Raw genomic sequence first — 13,889 nt, 5'->3', positions numbered from 1 at the left:
TTATGCGGTATAAAAATGTATTGTTGGTTTCACTAGATCTAGTGATATCCCCGTAATGACATTGAAGATGAATGTTTGTCTTGTGCAAGTCGGTGAGTTCTTTAGTATATTATCCAGTTCAATTCATATGGTTTCATGATGTTGTAAAGCCATTATCGTCCATTTATTGTGTTCTACACTCTAGACTTCTAGTGGCCATTATGCTTCTTCCCTCTACTTGACCATCCCTCTTGATTCCCTCCTCATTGCCATTCCGCCGTTTAACAGTACATATGATCCAATGGTATTTTGCTGAGTTGCTTGTTCTAAGGTCAATTTTAGGTTTGTTTAGTGGCAATAAAATTATCATGATTCACGCGGTTCTTTGCAAGGTAGGCACTTGCATGCCCATTTTACAAACTTTGGATATGATTAATATTTGTTAGTTATTTTACTTCTAATACTGTTTTCTGTACTCTGCCATACGAGACATAGGCAAGTCACACTAGCATCCCTCACTTGCAATGTCATCCATGCCTAATGTTGTTTGCCCTAGGTAGTGAGATTATAGTCCAATGTTTATTCTGTGTTAGTTCTTTCATTTCCAATAGTCTACATATTTTTATCAAATAATCTAGCTTAGCTCTCATTGTTCATTTGCACTTAGTATTAAATCTACATTGAACTTTTACATCTAAAACACTGAAGAACAACCCAACAACTCTCCTTACATCATATTATACTTGGCACAAGGGTAGCGTTCACTTCTTGAGACTTTAACCGATGTCTAGGTCGTTGCACTTTTTCCTTCTTCTAGAGATTAATATTTTTATCAAGGGAGGGACACTTTTCTCATAAAATTGTTGAAGTTTTTTTGTTGCATGGAGAGCTTTCACTTTGTGGGCTTTCTTGTAGATTTGTGGAAGATTGTATACTACGGTCTCTACCTTTCATCAAGATATTGAAAAATTCAGTGACACTGGTTATGATATGTGTAATTTGAAAGTGGAATATCTCTTCGATGAGAGAGAGAGAGCATTTGTTTCTTTCTTTTAAAGAGGAAAAATAGACTACCTCCACTTTGTCTAATGAGGATTAGAAAAACTTAGGCAAAGGAACGTGAATAATTTTAATTGTGTTATAGATCACATCCTCTTGAATGTCTCTATAGAAGAGACTAGATATAAGCTATAAAAGATAATGGGTGAAATGTATCAAAAAAGATTATTTTCTAATAATTTATATTTCAAAAGACATTTCTATTCTTTGAAAATGAAGGAAGTTGATGTTGAACATTGTTACCCAGATATTTTTGTGGGAGAGTTGGTTAAAATAGTTTCGGAGAGATTAATTTCTCACTATTCAAAACTTTCTCTCTCCTCGTACTCTTTTCTCTCCATGTACTACCTCTCCACGTACTAAAACTTTTAGAAAGAAGTTTGGGTTTGGATCTCTCTCTCTCTCTCTCTATATATATATAATTTTTCAAAACTACCTCCCTCTACGTACTAAAATCATCTCTCACTACATGCTCAAACTTTTTGCCCTAATCTTAACCTGTACCAGAAATATAAACAAGAATCGAAGGCAAAAACAAAGACGTTTCTATATACAAGAGTAGTTGGTGGTTATAGAAACTAGTGGTTGAGGAATATACACAAAAGAAAGTGTAAAGGAGGAGATTTGAAATAGTAAGAAATGTTGCGGATGCTCAACCACCTAGTGCCAGATGAGCCGCATGAAATCCATTTGACTAAGTGTTCCAATCTTTGGGCTGCTGTAGACGGTTCTTTGGTCACTTGAAAATCTATGCACTGAAGCCTTTGGTATTTCAAGTAACATGAGGCATAACCCGATGCATATGAATTGTTTGACTGAAAGCCATTGAGAGCGGTGCTGGTTTGTGGAATGAAATTAGGTAATATTGCTTTGTTTTGCAACGTATCCCTTGTCACTTCTTGGAGCTCAACGACTATGTGGATATGCATTTCAGATACAAAACCCTCAACATCAAAATTGGTAAGTGGAGTGTGGTATGTGTGGGCAACATATTTGAATAAGACCTTTCTAAATTGTACATGAACTGTTCGACAGAATGTCTGCACCAAGCATCCTTTCCTTGTTGAAAAGGTAGAAAATGTACGTCACTCATTAGAACCATTTCCTTGCTGGGAGGGAACCGATCAGAAGTATGAATGGTGAGGAAGTGATTGAATTTTATGTTTGTATTCAAAGGTAAGAGCTTGCAAGCGAAGATAGAGGCAATGGAAACCCAAAATACAACCATAGACAAGGTGCACGACCTGTTTGGAAAATTGTCCTTCACTTCTCCAGCTGTGACATTTCATGGGAACATAAACAAGGTATATAATTTGTTTTAATAGCTTTCATTCACCTTCCAACTTGCGACATTCAAGATATGACGAGCAAAGCAATTACAAGGCTTGTGAGCCATTATAGTGTCCCGTGGCTATATTGGCCTGATTAAGAGACACTCCACCTGCAGTTATACCATTTTAAAACCCCAGCCAAATGTTTTTCAAAGCAGGAGTTTCGAACAGAGTTAGAAATACATATGGGAAGATATTTTAAATTTGACAGAGAATAATGCTTCATGGTAGTTAAGTTAATGACTTGTGAATGAAAACATATATGGTGATTAATGGTTGTGTGAATATACAAAGCACACAAACTGTTTAATCAAATGCCTCTGTGCATTGTGCAAACCGCCACTTTCACAAATTTTACCAAATGGACGCATGGAATGGAATGGTTGCAGAATTTTACAATTTGAATAAGAATTGAAAAAGCTTAAACTATTCTTAATATCAGGATCTCCTTGCTGATAGGTGGGCAAAATTCAGAGACATTAAACAGAGTTGTTCAAATTCCTCACGTGTCAATGCGAAAATGTGATGTTTTGACTGTTGTCACCATGTGAAATGTGGAATGTAGAAGATGCACGTGTTTGAAAAAATGCCTCTTGGATATGTCATTGCATTGGATAATATTATTGCAAGCATGCTAACTGTTTGATGGAAATCCTCAATCAATATATTGAAGACTGTTGGTGAAATGTCAAGTGGAAATAAGTCTGCACAAGGAAGATTCATTGGTCAAAGGCTTCCATTTACATAAGAACTTTGAAAAAGAAGAAAGGGTATGTTTTGAGCTTTTTGGTGGAAGGTGAATTAGGAATATGTTGTCCTTGGCTCAACCACATTTATAATCAATTAGTTGTCGGATACTAAGAAATGAAGAAGAAAACATCAGTTGAAGTGGTTTCTCGAATCAACTAGTGAACTTGAACCGAAAAGAGAAAGGCATGTGAATTGATTGACATGATACTTTAGGTGAATTTGTGTGCTTCAAAGCCCATAGTCTGAAAATATAAATTCAGAGGAACATTTATCAAGGAATTTGGTAAGCAATACTATGAGGTACAAATTCCAAGGTAGGGAGCCTCTTCTGATATTAACAAGCACGCTTCCCAAGATATCAAATACAAAGACAAGACATGGAAATTGCAGATTTTTGGAAGATGATGAGCAGAGAAGGTAGATCACCTCTAGCACAATGAATATTGGAAAGTGGTCTAGCCCATGTAGGAGGACATCTACTTGCAGTTCAGTGTGCAGAACTAGTTTTGGAATGTGTCAAGACGTATGATTGGAATTCCAGGGACATCAAGACCTTAGGAGGTAATATCATGGCGAGGCTAAATCCAATGTTTATCTCCATCACATTCAGATTGCCAGTAAGAGAAGAATTCACACAAATCTCTAAAGAAGGTGCCCAAGGATACTTCCATTAGAATAAGAAAACATGTTTAAACGTTATTGTTAGGAGTTGGCTGGATCAACCTAGAAGAGGACAATCACAATTACCAAGAGTGCTATGTAGAAATATCTTTAATGAAGACATTTATGATATGATAATTCCTCTCAATAAGGTAGTGGGAAATTAGACTGCTGAAGACTTTCTGGATTGGATGTTTTTGTACATTAGTACCATCACCACTGGAAAAAAATTTATAGTTAGGTATGCCCTTCATCACCAGTTAACCAAATTCAATGCAAGTCAGGGGTTTTACATGTCCTCGTACATATTGTATGCAATTGCTAGTATGAAGTCATGTCCTAGTCTTAATCCTTATGGGGAGTATAACTTAACCACACAAATTTATAATTATAACCCCTAGTTGTAATTAAAACAAAGCAATGCACACTTTTGTAGGGTGAATGATGCTCTTTCTATGTTCACAGCTAGAGAGCTACAAGGAGATATTGGACTCTGAATTTTATTGGAAGCAACCAGTCTCATAAGTACTTATCTTTCTCATACAGTACCCTCGATTCACTTACATCTGCATTGGAGGTTTTCAAGATTGTCCTCTCATGTTGCCTCACTTTGTAGATGACAGGTTGGTGCTTTCAGAAGTTTGCAAGTAAACTGGTCAGGTAAACAAAAAGTGCAGGAACAAAAGATCAATTCCTTTCCTAATTGGTATTGGGCACTACAGTTGTCTTTCTTATTCAGATGCTCAAAATATCGAGAGATCCATGGTGAACATGACTCTATACTCTTTCCACATTCATTTCCCATTTGATGGCAGTGGGTATGTTAAAAACAACTTGGCACTAGGACCCGACTATCTCCATTTCCCTACAATGGAAGATTATTGGGCGAACTGTGAAAATGACTTCAAAGTGAGGAGAAGGGATTGGACGAGATTCATGGTACAACAAACCATTGATTACAAAATGGGATGGGATGTGACATGCATAAAAATGGATGGGTCAGACTTAATTGATCGTTCCTTCTTTGAGCGGATATGGTTGTTAGAATTACAGTATATTATTTGGTCTCTGCTGGAATTGAAAGACCTCAAGGAAAGAACCTTCTTTGTGATTTAATGAACTGAAAATTGGTTAAAGAATAAAGTCAAAGAAGCCATGGCTACTAGATCAACAGGAAGAGGCAGTGCAAAGAAAAATAATAATTCCCAAGAAGGTACATCAGTTTTAGCTATTCCGTCTTCTACCCCTACTTTTGGTTCTTTACATAGCACACAAGGTGGGGATGATGGTGAAGATTTGGATAAAGGAGTTGATCTAGTTTCAACATGTGAACTCAACACAGTCACTAGGAAGAGGAGATCAAAACCCAAGGAGAAGAATTTAAAACCAATTCAAAAGATGATAGATGAAGCTCTTGAGATGAACGCTTTACCATCATCATTCGCAGATGAGATGATTCAATCCGTAGCATCCCTTGCACACTCATTGTCTCTTGAAAGTGCAAAAGCAACTCAAGAGGTGCCAGTTGTAGAGAACGTGTATAACTTGGTTTTATCATCTACAGTCCTACAATTTCCTTCAATAATCAACCCATCTACCAATACCTCAACATCTTGGTTACAACAAAGTTTGGAGAGAAAGAAGAAAATGATGATCCAATTGGAAGCACTGAAACTAGATGCTGTAGCTAATTTAGTACATAAAGGTGCGAAGGTAAAGAAGACTAGAATAGATTCTAGACTGGCAGTGAACCTTACCTCAGGAAACCTATTTGTTAAAATTGTACAACCAATCATAGAGAAGGACGTAAATGAGGCAAATGAAGTTGATTTTAGCATAACTAAAGTGGATCTAGGCTGGACCACCCGCGAGGGAAGAGAGCATAATTTTCAAGTGTCATCTATTGTCCTCATAGAACAATCAAGGAGAGATAAGCAAGCTAAGAATCAACTCAAGTGTCAAGTTCAAGCCCTTTCTTCACACATCCGATTGATGGTTGGTGATTCTTTTCCAAATCCTAGCTCACCTACAGAAATAACATGAGATCCCAAGAAGATGTTTGATGAAGAAACCGAGACATAGGAGAATGCCAAACTTATGGTAAGATGGTGAAGGCATGGATAAAATGCATGAAAGAACGAGCATCAAGCCTATTTCAGGAAGTTAAGGTTACATATGCTAAGGCAGATCATATACAATGAAACATTCAAAAAGAGTTAACAACTCTCAAGGAACAACAAACATTCTGGAGAGAAATTGATGCTAATTTAGTAGAGATTAAAGGAATGAACAACGATATAGTCAAATCGTTGAAGTTAGTCACTAGTGGAGAAGAAGAGAAAATTGACATATGGTCGAAAAACACCAAATGGAAGATTAGGAGAACAATTCTTAAACTCTTGCAAGCTACTGAAAAAGAAGGCCTTGGGGAATATACTGATGATTGTAGATGGTATAATTATTAGCGAACACACTCAAGATCTAGACATATGTTCCATTTTGGAATGCATAGAGTTAAAGATTAGCACTGAACTTGGTAGTAAACAAAGTTCATATGCTAACATTATGACGAGATTGAACAATCTCTTAGTGACATTGGACTCTTGTATTCAAAACTTACCAGGTTACATCTTAGAATTGGATGAAGTTAGAAAGAGACATGATCTATGCAAGCTGAAAACACATAGTTTAATCATCATAAAAAATAAGGCTTTGGCACAGATCATCAAATCATTTAGAGCATACAAGGCAAACCTGACTCAACTACTCACAACACCTATAGATCAAAGAGCAAGCTCAGGAAATATCAATGATCATAGTTGAAAGTTAGAATTGGATATGTTTAAAGTTGTCTCAGATTTTTGTTTATATATTTTCTAAAGAGGTAAACTTTAGAACCAATTTTGGTTTTGATTAATGTGTTAGCTTTTTCTAACTATAGTTGAGCATTGAAAGTTAGAGTTGGTTACGAATTATCTTCAAATTAGTCCAAACTCTAACTTTTTGAGTAGTTACAAACTTGAAAGGTTAGTTATTCTAGAATTGCTATAAATTTATGAATCTCAATGTAATAAGGGACTTTTTGGACTTGGAGACAAGGAACACTTATGTTTTGATAACAAGGAAAATTTTGGAAAGTACGTACAATTGTTGTTCTTGTAATAAGTCATTTCTTATGTTCTTGGTGCTAATAAATAAAAGAAAGTACATTTTGCATTCTCTCTTCTACTAAATTTGAATTGTTGATTCATTAGTCTAAATATTTTCATGGTATGGTGTAAATATTCACGAACTACTGAATTAGCACTGTGTTGATGATAGCTCTCAAGCGTAGTAATTGTTTGTTTTCATTAGCAGTCTACATCATTTTATGGAAATCTGAAGTCGTATGGTGCATTCATCATCAATAGTTTCCTTTATACATTCTAAGTTGTAATCATCTTTATTGAAAAATCAAAATTTTATCTCACGAGGGAACTGCCCCTCTAAATGTAGAGGAAGGCCGAATATCAAGGGCCTATCCAACTATTGGAGAAATCAATTTGCCACACACTTCATTGGGCTAAACCATGTATTTTCTAAGTGACAAATCTGTTTACCAACAAACATTTGAAATGATTTCAACTTGATAAGTCATCTTACATCAATAGATGTTAGGAGACGATGATAAATGTATTCTTCTGCTTTAGCCTTAAATCTAGTAAAATCTAATTGTTGCCATAAATATTGGTGTCACATAATCAAAGATGGACAATGACGATTCTATTATTTGCTTTGGAGGAAATGAAGAGAAAGACCATGAATGTTGGCACCCAAGATGTCTTGCACGTGCAAGGAAGGCCCAAGGAGAAAGGTCCTTGAAGAGGGTAAAAATAAGGATTAGGAGAAAAGGGTCTAAAAGGGATATAAAGAAGGATAAGTCAAAAAGCAAATTTTAAAACCATCAGAAAGAGCATAGTGTTATAATAAGCAAAGGGGACATGTGAAGAGTATAGGAACAAGCAGCAAAAAAAAGCAATAGAGACTCCATGAATAAGTCCTTCAATGATAATAATTTTGTCATTTTGTTTATTTAAGTTAACCTTATTACTAATGATGTTTGGCTTGTTTATTCAAGTGTCTCCTAACATATGACTTCTCACAAGGAGTGGATTTGTACATGTAGTATGGTAAATTGTACACCTTTAATTATGGTTTCCAATTTCACACCCATTTAAAAATTATTGATTTAAATAAATATTATGAGTCTCATTCTGCTTTAATACATCAATTGTAAGTTATTGTTTGGGTCCTTTTGTTAAGTATGCCCTTTATCTTATTTCACTCAAACCTTACAAGGGTCCTATATCATTTTAAAGTTCAGTGCACCTCTTTCCGCATCTAAACATTACATCCTTTTAAAGAATACATTTTTGACATTAAGAACCTATTATCTCACATCCCTAAAAAATTGGATCACTTTACATAACAATGTTGCTTGGGGTGACACTGATCGTTACTTTTTGGTTGGGGATATTATGTTGATTTTGCCTTTTGTAAAATATACCTAATGTGAGAAAACAATAATTTAGTTATCCAAAAGGTGATATTACTTTTAAATCTCTCTAGAAGGCATCCCTCCTAGTCCATTTCAACATCATCACATTCTTATGCTTTCATTTCAATTCATGAGTAAGTTTGATTCAAGGAGAAGAAAGCTATATCAAGGCATCTTCAACATTTTAGTTATTATTAGTGCTATAGACCCTTCAGATTAAGCCTAAAATTTGATAAAAACAAAAGTATTGTTTCAAGATTCTAGATCTACCTTGGTGCTTATAAATTCATCCCGTGGGACAAGGACACTAAAGGTGACATTGACTTCCTACTTTTAACACAAATTTAAGACAAGCGTTCCTCTCTATCTCCACCTACCAAATTTGTAATCCTAGTATGTATATTTGTTCTACTTAATTTTATGTGCATAATAAGTATTCCAAGTTTCTCATCTTTGGCGCTCAAACATAATCCTTAAATTCACATCTTTTCGTGGTCATTTTAAACTTAAACAAGGAGTAATTGCATTCACCGTGTACCCTTTTGTTTCAATGAATATTAAGTTGAGCCAAGTGGATCTATTCCTTAATGTCAAAGTGGGAATATGCCTAGTTCAAAGTTCACATGCATAAGCTAGTGAATACCTCAGTTCCCCTACATTACACCGCATATAGTTAATATGATAGTGGATATGGTTCGATGGTGAAAAAATCACACTAAAGATTATAGGAAAAGAAAATATAAATTCGTATTTTTCCTCTTTCAATACCCACCAATTACATTCATTACAAAGATCAACCACAACCATAGGACAAGTCGCATTTACATTCCATGTGATTCTTTTGTCCTATATCTTTCCTATAAACATGAATTTTGCATGATGACATCTATAAAAGTCGTTTTATCCCTCTCACATTTCGGGACTCTTCTTTTGAAGATCAAATTCCTTCATACTATCTTGAGAGATTTTTCATACCTAATCCTTTGAAGACCATATCAAATATGTATTCATCATCCCCATAAAAAAACCATTTTTGTTCTCCATACCCTCTTGTGAAATATTGAAAATTTGAGAGCACCAAAGAAATTAAATACAAGATTTTGGTAGATAAGAAAACAATGGATTCACTCTTATTTTGATTACATCGATTTTATTTTTAATGTTTATTTCATCTCTTTGTATTTCTTGAGGAAGAGCTCCATTGAATGATTATTGGATAGTTTTATGAGTTTTTTGCTTATGTATGTGCTTGTTTAGGGTTCATAACTAGGATTTTAAGATAAGATCATTGTCTTTCTATTTATTAAGTCATTAAATATTTATACAACATTTCTTATGAAAATTGAGTAGGTGACTTAGAAAGTTGAAGGTCTAGTAGTTGTTCTGCATTTAATTTATTTGGAGGTGTAATGTGTTGGGTAAGTAAACAATAACACACTGTTGCATTAATTTACTAATGAAGCATACTATATGACTACTACACATGCCTCTAAGGAGGCAATATGGTTATAGAGACTTGGTATTAGTTTTGATAATAGAATAGTGAGGATTGGATTTGACAATCATAGTGCCATATGTTTGACCAAAAATTGTATGGATTGTGCTTGTTCTAAGCGTGTTGATGTTCAACATCACTTTGTGTAAGATATTGTTAAAAATGGATGAGTTCTGATTAGACTTTTTTGACACTTTAGAGAATTTTGTAGATTATCTTATGAAGCAAGTGTGTTGCATAATGAGTGATTGATGAATCAATATGGATGGGTTAGAATGGTTGTCATTGCTATCAACTTGCTTTTGGTGTCACATTTGATTCTTTTTCTATAATTTATGTTGAGTATATTACTATGCACACTTTGTAAGTTGAGAATCTTCTTTTGATGATATTTTGGCATGGTGTTGAGACAGTTTGGAGATATCTATGTAAAGTTCTCAAGGTTCATACAATGGATTTTGCAACTGTCTTTAAGTTCTTGAGGTTCATATAGTGGATGTTGTAGTTCATTTTTAACTATGTTTGACTTTGGTTTATGTGTGAAATGCATGCTTTGAATTTCTCCATATGTGTACACTTCTAGAAATGGCATAGTAATGTCCTTAGCTTCATTCATTTCAAATGACATGATATTTTTGGTTTCAAAGACTTGGTCTCAAAGACTTAGATTGGGCCATGATTGAGCATACCCAGACTTTGCTCCTCTGTCAAAATATTAGATGTCACAGATCTAGCCCCCACAGTATTATTTTGGCTGAGTTTGGAGCTCACCCATTTAGGCTTGCAACCATTTTTGACCTAATCTGGTTTCTCCACAGTCTTCGTGGCTTTGCAGACTTAGCTGAAGGCAAACATAGGTACCCTTACTTAGCCCAATGCTCGTTAGTTACTATTGTAGACTCTGGTCCAACTACTAGATCTCGCTATTGGTATGCTCAGGCTACTATCCTACTAAGTTCAGTTGGAATCAACATTGATCGTCTCCCTCCCTACCAGTTCTCATTGGACACTCCTACTCATCTACTCCCCTCTCAACAAGAGTTGAATGGGCATGTCAGACTTGACATCTATAGGTAGTATATCATACGGACCTGGGTGGATCCTCCAAGGGGATTACGTCCGATGATGGCTTTCTACGCTGAGCACTTATAAGATATTCAAGGTGGGATTGTTGTATGCCCTGAGTACTTACAAAGATATTGAACACACACCCTACGTATCTCCCTTAGCTCCTTCAGGGTGGGCTCACATAGACTCTGGATCTAGGTTGATCACCATATTGCTAGAGTGGATCGGGTGTGTACACTTTGAACCTTAGTAGAGGCAAAATCTGAGATTCATTTTCTTTTCAGATGGCCCATGTACTACGATATTAGAGGGAGTTTTTTTTTGTCTATTTAGAGATTGTAGACCCCTCTTAGATTTTTTTAGTTACACCAATCAACATTTCATTGCACTTTATCTCCGTGAGTCCTTACAACTTCATGACCATAATTTATAGCTATAATTTCCTAGAAGTTAGACCCAAGCACAACTTATTATGACATTCTTCTTGCCCTTAACTCTGGCTTGGGGTGTGAAGCGACCGTACAGTTTTCTAACATAGGCCATTCTAGATTTGTGAGACCCCACAGGGGACCTCTTTGCCAATGACACTCCTCTCGTAGCACTTAGCTTCATCAAGGGGCCTCTGGTGGCCACACAGATCAGTTAGTTTGGACTTTTTCCCTATGAGGACGAATACCTAATCTTTTTCGTGATGTCTCCTGCTTTCTTCTTCTTTTGTTGTGCTTGTTCTTTTGTGGACACTGTTTGGTGCTCTGTTTGTCTACTTTTTCTTGATGTAAGCTTCCAATCCCATAGACCCACGTTGTGGTCTTTTGTTGGACATTAATAATACTATCTTATCTTATCTACTCTAGGTTTGCTCGACCTGAAGTGTTTACATCTCATTATTTTTATATTTTTTTATGCAAGATGGAATGTCTTGAGTATGATAATATTTATGGTCCCAATCATTATATGTTTTAGTCCACTTTTCATTCCTCCACACCCCAAGAATGTTTAGTTCCAATACATTTCAAATTATATTTGGTTGATTGTGGGAGACTTCACAAGTTATTGATTGATACAGATAGAGGACAAATGATTATGGATTATGAATGGTTGAGAAAGTGGATAGTGACATTTGTATATTTGTGCAAACTTCATATCTAATATTTAATGTGTATTATGGTTGTTGTGCTTTTATGTTTATATATTTATACAATTAAGGATTACAATAAGTTTGGTAGAGTTGATTTAAGTGTTATTCATTTTAGAAACTTTGGGGAGAATTGATTTAACCCCCTAGTCCTCTTGTATATTCTATAATTAACTGATTTGACTTGTGGTTCCTTGTAGAAGAGCTTAATCATTTAAGGAGACCTTGATGGTGCACAAACTAAAACTACATACTTTTGATGAAATGTACTATGATTTTTGGGAAGCACATGTGTAAGATATTTGACCTCTCTAAGTCACAAGGCCTATGAAGTTGTGGATGCTCAATATCTAAAATCAACAATTGGACTAAATAATATGAATGAGATTGAGGCATATGAAGACAATAAAAAATGAAGGTATGCAATTTCAGTTCTTTGACTAAATATGAATAGAGTAAGGTTATATCTTTGGAAACTGCTCATGATATTTGGGAAAAGTTAAAAAAGGTACCCATGAAGACAATTTTGTAGTCAAGAAAGCTAAGATACATAATGCAAAGCATAATTATGAAGGTCTAAAGATGGAAGAAGAAGATACAATACAAATGTACATGCATAAGATTGATGATGTGGTAAATGAGATCATAAGTCTTGGAAGCTTAATGGAAGAAAATGAAGCAGTACAAATGATACTCATAACCCTCACATAAAATGTATAGTCTCGAAGTATCTTCCCTTAAAGAAACTCATATTTGAGTCAATATTCTAGAGAAAAATTGTATGGTGAATTGATTTCTTTTGAGATGAGAGAGTTTGGTACTACTGGCGTAAGGACAAGAACTTCTATTAAGGCTATGAAACTACTTAAGAAGGAAGAGTTAGCTAAGGATAGCTTGGATAATATAGAATAATTATTTTTGAGAACAAGTAAGAAAGGTACTAAAAATACAGAGGTCATGGTACCGTAAAAGATTGGTCATCATGCTTCTAGATGTCATGGTACATATAATTGTAGAATAAAAGAAAAATGAGAGTAGAAAAAAGATCAATAAGAAGTATTTGAAAGAATTTTTGAAAGTACATTTGATTACGAGAAAGATCATTAGTGCCTATTTATGGAAATGAAAGAAGACATTCCTAGTTCTAAATGTGTTATCCCCACATACGTCTTTGACATGATGAGTAAGAGAAGTATTGAGTATTGTTATTGGTGGCCAAGAACATCTGTTTGACAAATTATGTGACAACTGGTTAAGAGCAAGAAGCAAAAGGAAGAGGTTTAGAGCTACTGGTCGAGATGCACACAGACATACACTTTGGTACACCCATCGGCAAGAAAACAAAAATAGATACTAGTTGATCCAAGTCATCAACATAATGAGTCACCACTGATGTGAAAAGAAGGAGAATATAAAGTGACACAAGAAGACAAGGACAACATGCCAGCATTGATAAGTAGGCAAGGTTGTCAAAAGTTGTTAGCCGTAGGGTTCACAAGTCTTTCATGAACCAAGCAAACATGGCATTCAAAATGAGTGGAATAATTTCACTATGGGTAAATGTGCGTTGACATCAATAAATGGATATATGCAACAAAGTGTGAATGTTGTTGAAAGGGGTTTTGAAAAACAAAAAAAATGGAGGGTAATGACTAATTAGGAAAGTATTGTACATATTTCATAAATTCTTTGGGGCTTGGGGTATCGCCCTGAACAAAATTTTTGGGCTACTATTCACCAATGGCACAAAATTTTGGGCTACTATTCACCATTTGCTAATGGCACAAAATTTTGGGCTACTATTCACCAATTGGTTATTGTTTATATTTGCCAATATATGACTGGCATGATGTAACTAATTTTAACCCCAAAGTG

The sequence above is a fragment of the Cupressus sempervirens genome, chromosome 5 (genome assembly GCF_028749045.1).
Source record: "Cupressus sempervirens isolate cs-2001-9-10 chromosome 5, ASM2874904v1, whole genome shotgun sequence".
In the NCBI taxonomy this organism is placed as follows: domain Eukaryota; kingdom Viridiplantae; phylum Streptophyta; class Pinopsida; order Cupressales; family Cupressaceae; genus Cupressus; species Cupressus sempervirens.
The sequence above is the reverse complement of the archived record's forward strand: the minus strand, read 5'-3'. Positions refer to the sequence as shown.